Raw genomic sequence first — 17,705 nt, 5'->3', positions numbered from 1 at the left:
CTTCACAAAGTTCAGTTTTATTATGTTTTTTTTTCTTTTTTTATCACGAATTTAAATCACGCTTTAATGTGAGATCTTTAGATTTTTTTTAAAGAAAGATATATCAATTGAAATTGGTAGTTATCGACAATTTTTATTGTCATTGGTTACAGTTATGTTTTTCACTGTACATTCGTCCATAAAACAAATGTATTTAGAGCTGTCGACAATTATTCGTTAAACGCTGTGAGTCGCATTTACGCAAACGGAATCAGACTTGGTCCAATCATTCTCGTCCTGCGTTTCCCGTGTATATCGACTCGTATTATTGCGTGTAGATCCGGTCAAACAAACATATACATACGTATCAGTCGTATCAGTCGAAATATCTCAATCGAAATTCCCCGTGGCAGAATCAAGATGGTCGTTCACAGGAAATCCGGGGATTCGAGTCGAACGAGACGCACAATCGAATCAAAGAGACTACCTTTTAGGATAAACCAAACAACCAAGTCCGCCAGTTCAAACGTTCCTCTTTGATGAAGCTGTTGACAGATTTGCTTGTAATTTAGTCAGTGTACCTGTAACAGACAAGAAGACGAAACTAGTGATTACTCTGTTTGGTGATTGAACTTTATGTTGAAATTCAATTCAATATTATATGTAAAATTCTCTAAAAAAAACAATCGTATTTATGTACTTCGTCAGCTGTCTTCTGCAAGATTTGCACATTTTTGCACGACTAATTTCGCATTTTCAGAAAAGGAATCTTGTGCCCCACCTAAGCATCTCTAAAATCCCGATGCCTCGCCGCTGTGACACATAATTCTTATTATTCAAAAAGTGAATTTCTAACGTGAGGGAAATCTAAAAAGGCATTAACTTGGTCTAAACAAGCTTCCAAAGAAAGAAAACCAATTGAAAAGTTAAAATTTAGAAGAAGTGCAAAAAAAAAATTCAAGGTTAACAATTTATTCTTGAATTTCTGCTCTAGAAAATCAAAGGACACCAACATGAATTTGTTATTATACAATAGATATTATGTCGAAATATTATCTGCAACAGGTAAGTTATTTTACCGAACTGAAATGCGTTTCTTCGACTTTCGCTTATTTTATACAATATTTTTACAATGTAGTGAAATTGAGAGTTGCATCTCTTTACGTACAAGCCTCATAGAGAAAAACTATGCCATGAGAAGACAGGATCGGACGATGATTTTGTAGAAAATGTTACGAAAAAAGATTCGAAACAATTAGGTAGAACAAAAGCAAGAAATTGTACCAAAGACTATCGATTTATCTTTTTTTTTTTTCTACACTGCAATACTTTTTTCATACCGTTGTAATAACGGAGCTAACGTCGAAAAATTTCGAAGTATTAACATTCACTCGAATTGTATGTTTTCACTAATCTTCGATTCGCCAGTCACCGATGACTCACCCGCGGCATTCAACGCGTTAAAATACCCTTCGCCAACCGTTCCCTCACCAGTTCGACGATCTCTCATTCAGAGCAGGAATTACCATCAAATTTGCGTTTCACGCGTAGAGACCAAAACCAGAAGCCGCCTAGAACCCGATCCTTTGCATAACAAACAGTCGATTTATGTTTGAAACAGACACACACACACACACAATTTTGCATGTCAATGGAGACAGGGCTAGGATGGATCAAAAATTAACAAGCTTCCGGTGACCGCGTCGACCCTCGCGTGACGCCATTACGTCGTCGGTAACGTTGAAACGGCGACGAAGAGCCAGCCGCGGTCGCGAGACGAGACGCGAGAAATTCTGAATAGACAGGCAGACGCTACCCGTTGTCAGCCACGCCGGAACGAACGGTAGAAGTTATATCTTGGAGAGGGCGTGTGTTCGCGTGTGTTCGCTAACAGGAATTGTTTATCGCGGGCCCTTTTGTTCGCCGGTTGGAACAATACGCGACGCACGTCGGCCTTTCTGTTTCCGCGCCATCAATATCCCTCCCGCCGTTGGCTTCTTCGCTCCGGAGATGTCGACCGTTTTGTACCGAACGTTTGTATCGCGTTTTGTTGCGCGCGGCGTTCAACATTCACCGAGAACAATCGACAACCGGCGAAAAGGAAGCGAAACGAATTAAATTATTTTCACTTTCGTAGCCGCCGCGGCCTTTTGTCCCTGGCCTGCGCCCCCATTCATCGGAGCCAGCGCTCCGTGCGAAAGGCTCGCTTCCGCGTAGAGAGGTCTCGTGGCTCCTGAATTGCGAAAGATTCGTTTCGTTGCATGGCCGGGGTGAACTTGTCATTGGGAAAAATCGCGCGAGTTGCGGTTGGTGTAGCGACACCGACCATCTTCTTTGCACCTTCTGTCTGGTAGATTTCCGCGGTTGGTTCAGTCGCTGTAGCGTTTAATTCAACTGCTGCGCAATTATATGCCGCGGTTTTTTTTTCTTTTTTTTTTTTATTATTAAATCACACCGCACGGTCGTTAAGTGCTTTTGCGTTGATAAGAAACGCGCGTATTTTGAACGTGATTGCATGCAGCAATCAAAGGGTGAAAGACGTGTCGGCACACTTAGTTCTTCGGCGACACTTCTACGAAAATAAATGTAGTATCGGTTATTATAATTAATCTGTAGTATAATTTTATAGTATAACGTTTAGTTATGTTTAAATATAACAGATGGCCTATTTGTTGATCATAGAAATAGGATAAAATATGAATGTGATGCGAGAAACACAACGTAGGCATGGAGCGCTTTTCTTTTTCAAAAAGAGCAGAGTCGAGCGTGTTGAAAAATCGTGAAAGAGCGTTGAGAGACAGCTGTTAAAAGTGTCAATTGTGTTGTGTTAAAAGAGTTTCTTTGAGTTGTTAATTCGTGTTGTTTGTCTTGTTTAATTATTTGTTATTATCTTGTTATTATTTCTATTGTCATTACTTTTATTAAATACATATTATTTATGTTATATCTCTACACAAATGATACATCTGGGAAAAATCTTTTGCTAAACTACATACAGAAGTACTATGCACAGTTATATAATAATAATACAAGAAATTGAAAAATTCAAACGCTTAAACCTTAGGATTCTTCTCTATATCGTTTGGTACTCGACGATCCAAGCAGAGAGAGAAAGAGAATTTGAATGGCGGCTGCTCGAACGAGATCTCGTAGCGATTAGACGTATTCTGCACACTCGGTGGCCGCGTTTGTCCGTTTCGAGAGACGTGTAAAACAAAATCGTCGCGTTTCTGCCTGTGAATATATATCTTTGTGCTCTGCGTTGGTGCGGTACTTATTGTTCGGCGGCCGATTCATCGGGCACCAGCGCTCATAATCCGCGACGGGCTACCAGAACACACGTCGTCGTGCACGTTTGTACCGTCGCGTCGCGTCGCGGCTCGTCGACGGCGAAGCGTTTTGTCTCGCGGTGACGTGCGTGCATTATTCTCGCGCGTGCACGCGCGCTGGCTGCCGCCACCGTTTCGAAAACGCTTCAGGACGAAGTTCGTTTTGAAACTGTGGGAGCTCGGAAGCATTCGTACCGCGATTCAGTTTATACCCACGTATTTTTGAACGAGTGTGTATTTTCTTGTCGTGGCCTTTGTCGGAATCAAAGGTTATTTCACTCTAAAATAGCGATTCATTTATTGCGTTAATGTTGCAGTAATTAATCTTGCACACTTTATCGTACAAATATGCAATACGCGTTTCTAGTGCCGAACAACGGTGTATCATTGTTAGCAACACTTGCGAAAAGTGCCATCACAAATATCTGTGACACAATGCAATTTGCCTAACTCCACTCAACATATATTAATCGCTCGTTCTAAATACGAAGATAAAAGAAAACAACACGATCTTACAAACTCACTCAAAATGTTGCAAAAAGAAGATCCCGGGAGAAAAGAATATAAATTTAGAATTTTTGAGAGATATAGACCACACCTGCAAATTCTACCGTGGTCACTAATAATCCGAGAAGGTGGATGTGATCCTAAACACTTAATTACAATAATAATGATAATACCCTGGTCATCTGTTTCATCTAAATTTTTATTTCCAAACTAAAAAACCGATATTCCATCCATCTCGTCCCAGAGAACGCGCCACGCCTTCCGGACGTTTATTCGTACTTTACGGTACGTCGCGTATACCCCCGCAGAGGCTTTAGAAAACTCGACTGAATGGCACAAGGACGAGCATTGTCGAGACGTGTCCATTGATCAGCGTGTGTACCGACGGTAGGACGCATTACAGACGCGAGAGCGTGGCGTTTCGCGGACGTCGCGACGCTCTTTTCTCCCCTCCCGTAGGAAAAACGGGCCGCCGTCTTTTCCTCGCTCGAGGCACTCGACGATGCGACGTGACGGCACGTTACGAGCGGCTTGCATGCAGACGCACGTGCGTCCGCGACGGCCGTAATCGACGGATAACCCCTCCTCAACGTGTCGAGACAATTAATCGTTACGCTCGCCCGGCATTTCGAGTGCACGTCGCGTTGCCAGACGTCGTTTGATCGACGTCCATCGCGGATAACCATCGGCAAAAGTACTTGATTCCAACGGTAGAAAATGTCGCGTGTCTGCAAGAGCCGAGCTGTGGACATTTTTCAACGTGTACCCTTTTTTTTTTTTTTTTCTTTTTTGGACCAGCAGGTGAAATAAAATTTCTGACGAAGTACACGCACTGTAGGTGGTGCTTCCAGCAGGAGGTGATTCCAGGAAATGAAAAAGCAAGAGAAAAGGAAGAATAAAGTTATTTTTTGCCAATGAAAAATTGAAAAGAAAATTCTCCTTTTTTCGTTCTTCTTCGTTTTCGAGAAAATCGAGGTCGGAAATTTATCGAGTATATTATTGAATTTAGTTAATTCTGTCCAGTACATTCTACGCGTGAAAATAACAATTGTTAATTCGACGTAAAACCACGACGATAACGGCGAATTTTTTAACACTTTCGTTACTGCGAATAATTCCACAAGTATAGTTTCTCTATACTGGGAGATTTCGCGGCAAATATGTACTTTTCAAAAGAAGCATGTGAAGCTTCACAAAATACACGAAATTATTTAAAAGAATTATTTTTTTGACGTCGACGTTAATATCAAGAGAATTGAAACAGTTACTCGTTTTTTAATTTTAGTTTTATTATAAAAGAACGGGATTTCAAAAATTATTTAAAAAATTTTTTAAATTATTCGATAGTGAAGTTTCGTATGGTATACTTGAAAGTAAGGATGCACGCAAAGACCTACATTATAAATTTGACAAGAGTAACGAGTCTGTTTATATCGTTTTTTTTTTTTTAACAAACAACGCATTTAGAATTTTTTTTCGTTTGTACTGCTAGTACAAGAAATAGGGAAATGTCTAGCAGTAAGTTATATTGGATTTTTATTCACAAATCTCGTGACAATGTTATATCATCACTCTCTTTATGATATTTTTGATTGATTCAAGATGAAAATTTGCAACTGATATACTTCCTTCTTGTTAATATGAATTTCATCCATAATATGAAACAAACATTTTCTTAAATCATTTAATAGTTTCTCTCGTTGAATGAATGGTACTCTTTTAGCACATTATTTTTTATCGCTGGCGAATGACTATTGTAAAAAAAATATACGTAAAATTTCGAAACATCTCTCTATTTACACTGAATCTAAAAGCTATTAAAACTTCCCCATATCAGACACCGATTTTCTCCCAAGATAAAACGACATAAAGAAAACGCGACGAATGTTCTATATTCTAAAGATAGAAAATTCGTTTGCGAGTGAGTGAATTGCGTGAACAATGTGAACAATTTCATCCACATCGGAACGGAATTCGACGTACTTCGACGTACAAGATCAATCGATGTACGTACGAACATCATTTCCTCGAACACGGTATCATACAAACGTTCCATCAGCTTCCGCCACGAGGACACCAGCGTTATTCCACGCTCTGCTAACTCCACGCTGTACTCGATTCAACGTCATCCCGTGAAATCTCCGAACACAGCACCGCCAGTAACGTGCGGAAATTCCCCGGAAGAAGCGACGCATCGATCCTGGTAAAATCAACTACCGACGGAGGAGCCGGAGTTTATCCAACCCCAGAACTTCCCTTCAAGTCGTGTCGTACACATTTTGCTTGGCGACGCGAAGACGTCAAGATCGAACGGCAACGAGAATAAGCCAAGTCGGACGAACCGTTTTACAGAGTCGGGACACAATTTTCGTGCAATTTCGAATATACACGAACGCATTTTAAAGGACAAAAATTTGCTCCCGCTGTTAAATATTACAACAGACGTTTACTTTACTTGTACGACATTTTTCAGATATTTCGATGGACGAGTACAGCTGTAGTTTCCCTTCGTGTTTCTACATTTTTTCACAAGATACGCAGTCTGACTACGACGATACACGTTATACTCTTTCACAGAACTGACAACTTTTATGGCAGAGACTAGGCATTTGCGACGAGTCTGGTCTCATATAGTATAAAAAATAAAAATTTTAAAACTCTGCATTCGGCGTTTTTACATTTCATGTGAAATAAAGATACAAAAAAATACTGAACCGCGTTGAAATCGCGCGATGTATAAAATGTAGTCCATCTGCAGTGATAAATGTTAAAACTCTCATGTGATGTACATCTGATCACTTCCATCGTGTACGTTTGCGAATACTTCTGAATTTCTTTCCTTTTTTCACTAAACACAGCGTATGATCCTTCTCTCTCTCTCTTTCAAAAAAAAAAAAAAAAGAAGAAGAAGAAGAAAAAAAGAAGAAAGAACGAGGTCTCGTAAGTAGGTCTCTGAACTTTACGACGCATCACAAGCAACAACGAGGAGCGACGCTGGATGGTATCGGACAATAAAATCTCGCCAGAAGTATATTTCAATTTTCGCCTCGTCAGAAGAGAGAAGAACGGAGGGGGAGAAAGGGATCGGAGTTGGAGCGCGCGATAAATCGGAACGGCCGTGTAAATATTCCTGTGCCCCGGCCGGTAGTGGCGGGTACATGCACTTCGCCACGAGCTCGCCACCGCGTGCACACTCGATATTTATCGTCGAGATAGGTCGAATAATACAGAACACCCAGGAGCACGGTTTTTCACGGAAGCCGAGCGCTCCGAATCGGGACTTGGAATTAGTTTCCGGGGTTTTCGATCGACCGGATCGCGGAGGGTGGCGAGTCAACGCGCCCCGTTTCTGTCGCGTCGGTCATACGCTCGTTAACCTTTTCGGTGGTTACTAAATTCCCCGCCTATTCCGCACGTTCTCTCTTTCTCTTTTTCCCCCCTCGCCGACTATTTATTCTCTCAGTTATTTCGGTTCCTCGTCGTTGCAAACCGCACACCGTAGGCCTCGTCCTTTATGGAATTTTAATCGTTTCGGAACGGACGGAGGTTTTTATGAAAAATCTTCACCATCATACCACGTATTCTGAATTTAAAGTTTCTGATTGTCTGGCACGTACAGCGCGTGGAAACCATTTCTGTGAAGAAAAAAGTATTCTTTTTTATACAAAATTTTGCACAGATCGAAAATCTACAATAATTTAAACTACTGTTGCACACTCCGTAGTGTGTACAATCATTGCTTGCATAATAACGACTATTGAGTGTGTAATAATTCAATTTTATAGTAATTTATAGTAATTCAATTTTAGGTGTATCTTTTACAAAAAGAACATCTCTTTTCAGACAATATCCACGTTCTTATCAAACACGCTGCAAATGCTGTAGCGCAAGATCGACAAACAGTGGTCAAACATTCGCGAGCGTCTTTTACAATCTCCGTGTATTAAATATTATTGCGATTTTGACTCGTACGCGCGTAATAATTCACGCAGACTTCTCGGCGTATAACCTGCAGCTCGGATCGAACGAACGATAAGTCAGCCAGGGTGGAGCCACGGCCCATAGATCAATCGACGCAATCCGTACGCAGTTACGTTTACTATATTCGATTACCAGCGAAGATCGAGGCAGCCGCGCTTCCTCGTAAAACATGAATTACACCGGGATTATCGGTTATTTACGATGGTTCCGAGACGAAGTTCCGAGTTCTAACGCTCGATAAATCCATCGCCCGTGGATCTCGCGTTGCTCTCACACCCTGCGAAATTTTCCTTGAAAGTAGTCGCGCGCTGGAACGTAAACGGGGCGCTGCGCCTCGATAAAAAAAGAAAATTAGATCGTAACGCAGCCGAGCAACAAGTATCCGGATATACGGAACGTGGCTCGCGCGGCGCAATTACTCGAAACTTGCGACGCGACGCGCTCGGAAAAAGAAGGGAGAAGCTCGAGATTGGACTTGCCTCGTCCTCAGCCAACTCCAGATCCCCGTTGTGTTCGTTGGATATCACCGAATCTCATTTTCAGGCCAGAGAGAAAGGGAGAACGGGAGAAGGTACCGAGCGACGATCCTTGGTTCCACTTTGGTCCGATGGTTTAACGCTCGCGTAGCTGACGCTGGGTCACCGTTAAACCAGAACATGAGCGTAGCAAAGAAACGATAATAAATAAATATGATGATAAATATGGTACCAAATGTGCCAAATGCAAAAGCACAATAACGTTGTTTATTCATGCGCAGTGCACATGAATAAAAAAACAGGTTTATAAAATTTTTTAAACACACTCCTCTCCTCCCCCCATATTATGAACATTGTTAGATAACATACCGCTGTACCAAAAAGTTAGGTGCATAGCAGGTATGGTAAAAATTCAGCTATGGGTCAAAAGTGACTCGGTGTCGGCTCGCCGCGTCGCTCGTTCACGTCGGCTATTCGAGGGTTAACAGGGACAGATTCATCGAATCCATCGATCGCTCCGGTTCGGGCTTGTAACCGGCTTAGTCGCAAGCTGAAACGAAGGCTCGGCGAAATTTCATGCGAACGAGCCTCGCTAGAAACCGAGGGGGAAGTCTGTCCGTTCGAAACGAAGCGGAGAGAAAGCGAACAAACGAGAGCGCACGCGAGGAATGAATCGTGGATTCAGAGAAGCTTTGAGAACTGAACGTCGCTGGGGCTGTGCCTGCCGCCGCAGCGCGGATCGGCGTGGATCGGCAGCTCGTTAGCATTTCTCGACCTTTCGGGGACACGTCAACCTCGATCGAACGGGCGGCCGCCGATTTAGCATTCAGTTTGGCCCCAGCCGGTTATACCCTGTAATCTCGTCGGACGCGAAATAGAGATTCCGTTTCATCTCGAGCAATCAATCCTGATTGAGACTTTTGATCAAAGCTCGGAACAAGACCGGTGACTTCCGTGCACAGGAAAGGCGGAATTTTCCACGAGACAGGCCCGACTGAGAAACGTCTGCAATCGGCGAGACGCTTCGTAGTGGATGAACGATCGTATCGTCGTTCGAGCTGGGATTTCCGCCTTTAACCTCTTGCTCTGGAACGAGCACGCGCGTCGAGAATTTTTTCGTTCCAAAATTGTAATATTTTCTCAGTTTTAAGTATATATCTAACCAGTTGATGCTGGCAAACTAATTGCGGACCGTAACGAGTGACCGAACCGTATGCAACAATTCGTCGCTTTATTTTTGAACTTGTCGGTATGATATCACTGGATAGAAATTATCGAGAATAAATTTATTATTTGTTTTATTTAAATATACTTATTTTCACGTGCGTGGCACGCCATCCCGGCGCAAGAGGTTAAGTAAAACAAAAATAGGCAAAACAAATAATAAATTTATTACTTCTCGATCATTTTTATCCAGTGATATCGTACCGACGAGGAATTTCAAAAAAGAAAGTGACGAATTACTGTAATACGGTTTGGTCGCTCGTTATGGTCCGCAGTCAGTTGCCAGCGCAACGTGGTTTACTCCGGAGAGAAGAAGATCGAGATTCGTGTAGAAAATCGTCGCCGCGTGTCTTCGTATTTTCGTTTGATTGAAAACTTTCCACTTGTTGTTCATCGTTTTTTTTTTTTTTTTTCGATCTGCTCCATTTGAAAAAAAATAGCCAGGGGAACGGAACCACGCCTGCGTTTGTTGCTCGTTCGCTCTGTTCCTGAATTTAAAAGTAAATGAAAACGCCGGTTACAGTCGGTGAAAATACATTAAAACACTAGCGGGACTGCGTATTACGCGCCGCGAAATTGATCACGCGATCGAGACAAGGAATTAGCCGAGAAATTACAAACGGAGGTAAACACACTCCAGAAGCCGGCCAAGCGACGCAACCATTCAGCCATCTATTCGATGGAATCCTCTTACCAGACTTATGAGATTATTCTTCGATCAATTGACGAGAACGAGAATCCCTAAAAAATAAAAAAACGAAAGAGAGAGAGAGGATCCCACACAGCCCGAACCGACTCGAAGACCTCGTTATCGTCCCTTGCACGGGAATCAATCCGAATCTCGGAACAGCGGATTCCAAAGGGCAAAATCGAACCCCCCCCCCCCCCCCCCCGTGCAGCCTATTCGAATCCGGCGTGAAACGCGGTTTGCCCGTTATTGAACGACTCGAAGCTTGAATTTCGGATCAGCGTGTTGCAGAGAGAGAGAGAGAGAGAGAGAGAGAGAGAGAGAGAGAGAGAGAGAGAGAGAGAGATGGAATTTCTACGAGAGCCCGGACCTTTGAACGGTTGAAAGGCCAGTCGAAGGGAAGACCGCGAAGTCGGTGCACAAATCAACGAGCCTCGCAGCGAGTCGTTGGCCAGAGAGCAACCTTGGTCACGAGGTGAAAGGGCTCGCGGAGCCAAGATCGCAGATCCGGGACGCGTAAAATCGTATTGATATACGATCTGGTTGTATTCACGACGCGTCTGTCGACGATCGAAGATTTTCGCCGCTAACAACGTTCGTTTCATCTACGTGAAAGCGCTTCTTCGATCGATCGAAGGTGCTGTTGTGACGGTGGAAATCCTGGACATTCGAAGCGCTATCGGCTTTTGAAGGTAGTATGGTTCAGTGGTACGTTAACGTGCAAAGGTACTCAAGAACGATTTTCGACAGTGGACGTACGCGAAGCGAGAATTAGCGAGAATGAATGATTGATGCGGACCCACCCGTCCACATCAATCCTGATCTTGCCTTTCTCGTCTAATTCACTTGCGTAATATTCTCGAAACTCGTATGCTCGCGCCGTGGTATGAATATTTGAATTCTGATTCGAAACGAGAGGTTCAGTCAAGCGTTTGTAAAAAGTGCGCTCCGTACACGTGTACAACGTTCGCAAGGTTATGTCGCAGCAACGTAATCGAATAAAATTGTCGCAAATGTCGATCGGATACTCGTCAAGATACTGACGTTTGATCGAAGTGAGATTTCTCCGGGGAAAATTCATTAGAGATCCGAGCAATCGTTAGGTTATTTAGAATTTTCATTTGAAACGAGATGTTCAGTGAAGCGTTTATAAAAGTGTGCAGGTACACGTGTACAGAGTTCGCAAGGTTAAATCCATAGCAACGTGATCGAATGAAAACTGTAACGAACACCGATTGAACACTTGTCAAAAACTGGCCTAATCGAAATACGATCTCTAAAAATAATTAGATTTGAACGCCTTGTAATCGAGAATTATTCGCCATTCGCCTCGCAAGCGACAATTCCACATCGTTACTCTATATTTTTCGCCGCAACAACATTTCATTGCCAGCACAAATCACAGACAACGTGCTCGAAGGCTAACGCTGTTGGCCTTGCCTCTTCGTAACGCTCGCCACGTTCGCTTCGAGTCGCGCAATTATCAGAAAATCGCCGTCCAGTATCAACGCTGTAAGCTGAGCAAGCCGCGGAATGTTCCAAATCCAAAAGCTGAACTTTGGACAGACGCTCGGATTAATTAACTCGAGAAGTAGACGAGAGGATAATCTAGTAATCAAGCGTAAAGCGTATGTACACACAGATTGCGCAAAGAAACATTCCCCGCGGGAAAAAGGGGGATCGGTATCGCGTCGGAGGATCGAAGGAGAGACCGCGGTGAAATATTTTCGCACCCCTTGCAACGCTCGGTCATGAGCCCGCAAACGAGTCGGCTGCGCAATCGATGAAATCAATACTCGAGACGCCTCTCGTGCGCTGAAATGTCAATTGATCTTTTCGCCGTCGAGGCAAATGCCACGTTAACTCGTGCCTGATCACGCTCGCGATGAGAGACGACTTTAAACGTTTCCACCGAAAACGATCTAAACGGACTAGTTGCTCCCACTAATTTAACAGACCCATTAAGTTTAACTGGTCTCGGTGTACATTGACTTTTTCTCGTCGAGTGGGTTCAACGAGGGATTAATCCGATACCCGAGATACTCTCTTTTTAAGGGGGTATTCTGGTAATCCGGCTTTCCAAATTTGCTTTTTTTACATTTTCTCGAAGTATATGCTTTCGAAAATGTCCTATGTAAACGGATTCGTTTGAATTCGTAAAATTAGCAAAGTTATAGATGTTTAAAGGGAACGGTGTACTGCTCGCAACGTAAGTATGAATATTTTTGTACAACGAGTAACAAAAACTTCGAATGTGTTTTTCTCAAAAAATATTTTATTTTATAACATTATTATTTATTTCTATATTTTTATATTATCGTTTTATAATATTTTACTTTTTGTACTGCACGATTGATTGTAAGTATGAATATTTTTATACAATGGGTGAGAACTTCAAATGTGTTTATCTCAAATCCATGCTTTTTGAACTGGCTGACGGGATATCTCACGTTTCGATTGACTTGAAATTTGGAGGAGATCTTCACCGGATGTACCTTTATCGTATGAACCATGGATTCCAAAATCTGATGTTTATTTCTATTTCTTTTTTTTTTTCTTTTTTTACCACCCAAAGGACTAAAAGCACAAGGAAAATCAATACTTTAACTTCAAAATGCTGCCATTTTTTTAATTTTCGAAATTTCGCTGTTTCCTTGGTTCATACGATAGCCATATACTAATTATATACTAATTTATACTAATTAACCTTGCATTCTGGTTTTTTAGTTTCAAATAACCAGGTGGACCGGAATCACGTGAGTCATTCGAACCTGTTTTTAAAAATATGCTTTACCTTTACCTAAGACTATATAATTTCCACAACTTTCATTAATTTCGTTAAAAAAAAATTGCAAATACTCTTTAAATATGAATAAATCTGTGTGCGAAAACTGCATACCAAAATGTATCATGGTTTCCTTAGAAAAAAGTCTCCAAAAGGTCGACTTTTTCAAGCCGGATTACCAGAATACCTCCTTAAGAACTCACTCGAAGTCGATTCGAATTCACTTGGTTCCTTCGTCGAAAGACTTGGTTCGTAAAATCCAATCTACGCAAGAGCTTCTCGCGAAACTTCTCGCAAGGATGACAATGAACGGTGGACTGGACTAAATCATTCAGCCAAGCTGCATAATCCACGTGGACAAACCAGTTGTTCGCTGAACTGTCCGACTAAGCCCCAGCAACTTGACTAAACTACTGCAAGCGTCCTGCGAGACAGGTAGTGGAGTTCGATGAATTATTGCACGTCCCATTAGCGCAGACAATGGACTCGTTGCGTAGACGTGGCACCGTTACCCCGCGAGAGAAAAACGATTAAACCTCCGTCGCGAGGACTCGTAGCGAAACTGGCAAACGCTCCGCGTGATGCGCCGCGATATCATCTGCGTTGTCTGATGAAATAATTATTCATTCGGACGCGAATCATGTCGGATATTAGCGAACAGATAGAGGTATATCGTACAGCGAGAGATACGTAAAACGTGCAACCGTAGCGACTCAAGCTCTGGTTGTTTTAGTATCTTCAACCTGACAGTATCTTTGGGTTTAGCATTTTGTGGAAATAATTCTCTCACGGAGTGACCTGTTTGAAACAACAAAGCAGATCCTTCGTCTCTGATCGAGGATTAGTTTGTTTGGGTAATTCGTCAAATATCATAAATCGGCAACACAAATCACCAAACGTAAAGGAGAGCCATCTGAAAAGTTAAACTCTGAAAAAGTTAATTTCTATCATTGTTCGAAACGCTAGTTTTCAACAAATTTTCAAACTCCGGACCAGTACGAAGATGTGCAAAGAATCTTGAATCTTCTTAAAGGCTGAATCTTTAGGACTAGGAGCCTCTGAAGCTTTAGGACTTGTCTCTCAAAGTTCTCGAAATTTATTTCGCAAATACACTACTATCAGCGATATATGCGACATTTGAGAGTCCACGATACTGCTCACAATCACCGAGCGTGAAGGCTTCAACGTTCAACTTATGCTTAACCTCTCGCGCTGGGCAACTGGTTCGCGGACCATAACGAGTGACCAAACCGTATACAATAATTCGTCGCTTTCTTTTTGAACTCGTCGGTATGATATCACTGTATAAAAATTATTAAGAATTAATAAACTTATCATTTGTTTTACTTAGGTTATATTTAAATATACTTGAAACTGAGAAAATGTTGCAATTTGGGACAAAAAGTTTCCGATGTGCGTGGCACGTCATTCCAGTGCAAGAGGTTAACCACGTTGCGCTGGCAACTGATTGCGGACCGTAACGAGTGACCGAACCGTATACGGTAATTTGTCGCTTCCTTTTTCTTTTTGAACTCGTCGGTATGATATCACTGTATAAAAATTATTAAGAATTAATAGACTTATCATTTGTTTTACTTAAGTTATATTTAAATATACTTGAAACTGAGAAAATGTTGCAATTTGGGACAAAAAGTTCCCGACGTGCGTGGCACGTCATTCCAGTGCAAGAGGTTAACCACGTTGCGCTGGCAACTGATTGCGGACCGTAACGAGTGACCGAACCGTATACGGTAATTTGTCGCTTCCTTTTTCTTTTGAACTCGTCGGTATGATATCACTGTATAAAAATTATTAAGAATTAATAGACTTATCATTTGTTTTGCCTGGGTTACATTTAAATATACTTGAAACTGAAGGAAATGTTGCAATTTGAACAAATGTTGAATTTTCCAAGCTTGTCGCAAAACAAAACGCTACAAAACGAACGAAGTTGAATTTCATATATGACACATCGTGGTCGTGAGAAACAAGCCGGAGGATGATCGATTCGCGAAAGAGAGAAGCGTTCTTGCACGTGCCGAGCGAGCCGTGGCGAAATTAAAATCTTTCGCAGAAAGCGGGCAAGAACACAAAGAAGAAGAAACGGGAAGGACGACAAGACGAGGGGCGAAGGATCCAGCTTATCCGCGGTAATCGCGACCACGTTTTTGGGCCCCATAAATCTCATTATCGCGACAGTTTTCGCCCCGCGGCGCTACGTTACTGTTGCGCTTCCTCTCGCTCCTCGTTTTTCTCCGGCCGGTTCTCACCCTTGCTCGCACGTTCACGGTGAGGTGAAACTTCCCTCTTGTCTTCGCGTGTGAACCGCGAGCGGCCAGTGTCCACTGGAAACCGCTCGGAAATTCGTCTTCCTCCAGCCTTCCGCGAGAAACTATCGCGCGTTATCTTGCCGTGTCCCTCGGGAACTTCTCTCCACGCCGAGTTTGTCGGCGGCGCCGCACAAAGGCGACGTGTTTCGCGGCTGGTAATTACCAACCGGCCGAATCTTCTCTACTCCTTCACGGACGCTGCCAGAAACACGCGCGCGCGATCTCCACCGCAAAAACCGCATCTTCCTTTGTAAAGTCCGCGTCGTGATAGAAATGCGAAGGTGTCGTCGTCGATACAAAGTAAAAATTAAAAAACTGTAACATTGGTAACGAAACAGTGCGTTTTTGAGAGGAGTAAAACACAATGTTACACATTCGATAAAGGATCGCGAAGAATTTTGAATGAATCGACGCGTTAATATTTGATGCAATTTACTTTTTCTTCTTGGAGGGTATTTTTGTATTATAGTATAAAAAAAAAACAGTTCGATCTAACGATAGGTTACGCCGCTCGTTTAAAAATATATTTTTAAGGAACATCGTCCCTTAAATGGGTTTCATCCATAAACGCAATTATCTAAACGAAATTATTCGTCTCAAGTGCATTTTTCTCTTTTGAGAGGGCAGTAATTTGATACACTTAATTTGTACCAAGTTATAAAAGTTACTACTATTTTTTTTCAAGTATAATTATGTAATTTCTCTTTGCATCAATCGATGCAGCTGGTCGTCCTCTACGAAAAAAGTATTAACCTATCTACTTTTAAAACCCATTGAGAGTTTAGCAGGTATTTCTTATAAATACTATATATAAAAGAGAGGAAGTCCAAGAAAAGTCCTTCCTCGTCTTTCATATGATAGATTTTTTAAATTAAAGTTAAAGTGTCTCCTAAACTAATTACACATACAGATTAAAACCTAAAAATTATACTTGAAAATATAGTATACAAATGCCTTGTATCTTCTATACGTATCTATCTACAGATGTCAGACGAACTAATTGTAAGTGTAAAACCAAATTATTGCTCTCCCGAAACAGAAAAAGAAAAAATGCATTTGAAACATCTTTTAAACGACGAATAATTTTCGAGATAATTGCATTTACAGATTACAATAAGACACCCTGTACAGCTGGTGACAGCGAATCACAGCAAATTGACTCAACTCAAACAAACGGTTCGTTACGTTCGATCATCGTCGAGTCGACGTAAGAGTATCAACGCACGCGATTCATTTGAATTTTTCTCGTTTCCCCTGTTATCAATTTCACTCTCTCTCCCTCCGAAGCTCGCGGCCGAAATGGCTCGTGCACGATACGGTTCCGGTATTTCACCGGAATTTCAGAGAAATACGCTGTCGTTCAAAAGTGCGGGATCACGTTTTGCCATCTGAAGGATTCGTGAACTTTTCATTCGCGATGCGAACCCGGGACATCCGGCCGTCGTACATTTTTGATGGCCGAGTGTAGATACGGGAAAGGACGAGAGATGATACGTCTGGATATTATTTGTTATGAATATTTATTCAAATGCATGACTCCATTCTCTGGCAAGTATTCTTTCCTCTTTCGAGGTCTGCAGAACCAGAGAGCTTTGCATCCTCCACCGTCTCCGTCTCCGTTTTCGTGTACATTTTTCAACGTTTAGCGACATCTAAATAGAGATTTGTTTCCTCTTAAAGTTAAATATTGTATTTTACATTCTCTGTGTCCCCTCTATATTCCTTCGTATTTATTTATTTACTCCAACGTAAGTTTGAAAATATGTACGTTGGTTTAAAACGACTGTATACCGAGCGAGCCACTCAAGGGAGACTAGAAGTTGAAATATTTTCGAAATGATTGATTCTATCAGAAAAATGTTCAAAAGGCATTTAAAGATCAAGTTTGTTTCTTTAAGTGAAAAATAATTATAAATGTCTTTTAATACACTGTTGGATTTAGCTCGTCATTCTTTATGAACCATTACTTCAAGAGATATTTTAATTAAAAGAATATTCCAGTGTCATACTTGTTCAAAGTCGAATTTCTTTGCTCAGTTTCATAATTTTTAGATGTCACATGGTATTTTGTTTCTCAGATTATTCCGTTTCTTCTTGAAAACCCACTAGATTTCTTTCTTTGTTGCCAATTATGAAAAACAAAGTCTACATTGATGTATTAGATCAACAACTATTGAAGATACGCTTCAACGAATGAGTCAGAGACGATGTAGAAATATCACTGTACTGATGTTAAGTAACGTGAAACATTTCTGAAGAAATTAAATTGCAAAAGTGTTCAGATGTCAGTGATCATTACTTCGAGCAATAAATCACGTCACGTAACAGTGAAATAAATATTTACTTTATTTTAATTGGAATAAATAATTAACAAACGTTACACTACTATAGATAAATGCGATACTT

At 41.6% G+C, this 17,705-nt stretch overlaps 1 protein-coding gene across 1 annotated transcript in view; it reads right to left on the bottom strand.

Annotated features, from left to right (window-relative positions):
* Window positions 1-17,705, bottom strand: part of LOC122532377 (fat-like cadherin-related tumor suppressor homolog) — a 253,617-nt gene that overhangs the window by 183,214 nt on the left and 52,698 nt on the right. Inside the window, exon 2 of the mRNA XM_043661120.1 lies at window positions 467-560. The gene's annotated coding sequence lies outside the window, so the exon portion shown is untranslated. The remainder of the gene's footprint in view (window positions 1-466; window positions 561-17,705) is intronic.

The sequence above is a fragment of the Frieseomelitta varia genome, unplaced genomic scaffold, assembly GCF_011392965.1.
Source record: "Frieseomelitta varia isolate USP_RPSP 00005682 unplaced genomic scaffold, Fvar_1.2 scaffold_453, whole genome shotgun sequence".
Taxonomy (NCBI): domain Eukaryota; kingdom Metazoa; phylum Arthropoda; class Insecta; order Hymenoptera; family Apidae; genus Frieseomelitta; species Frieseomelitta varia.
The sequence above is the reverse complement of the archived record's forward strand: the minus strand, read 5'-3'. Positions and strand labels throughout refer to the sequence as shown.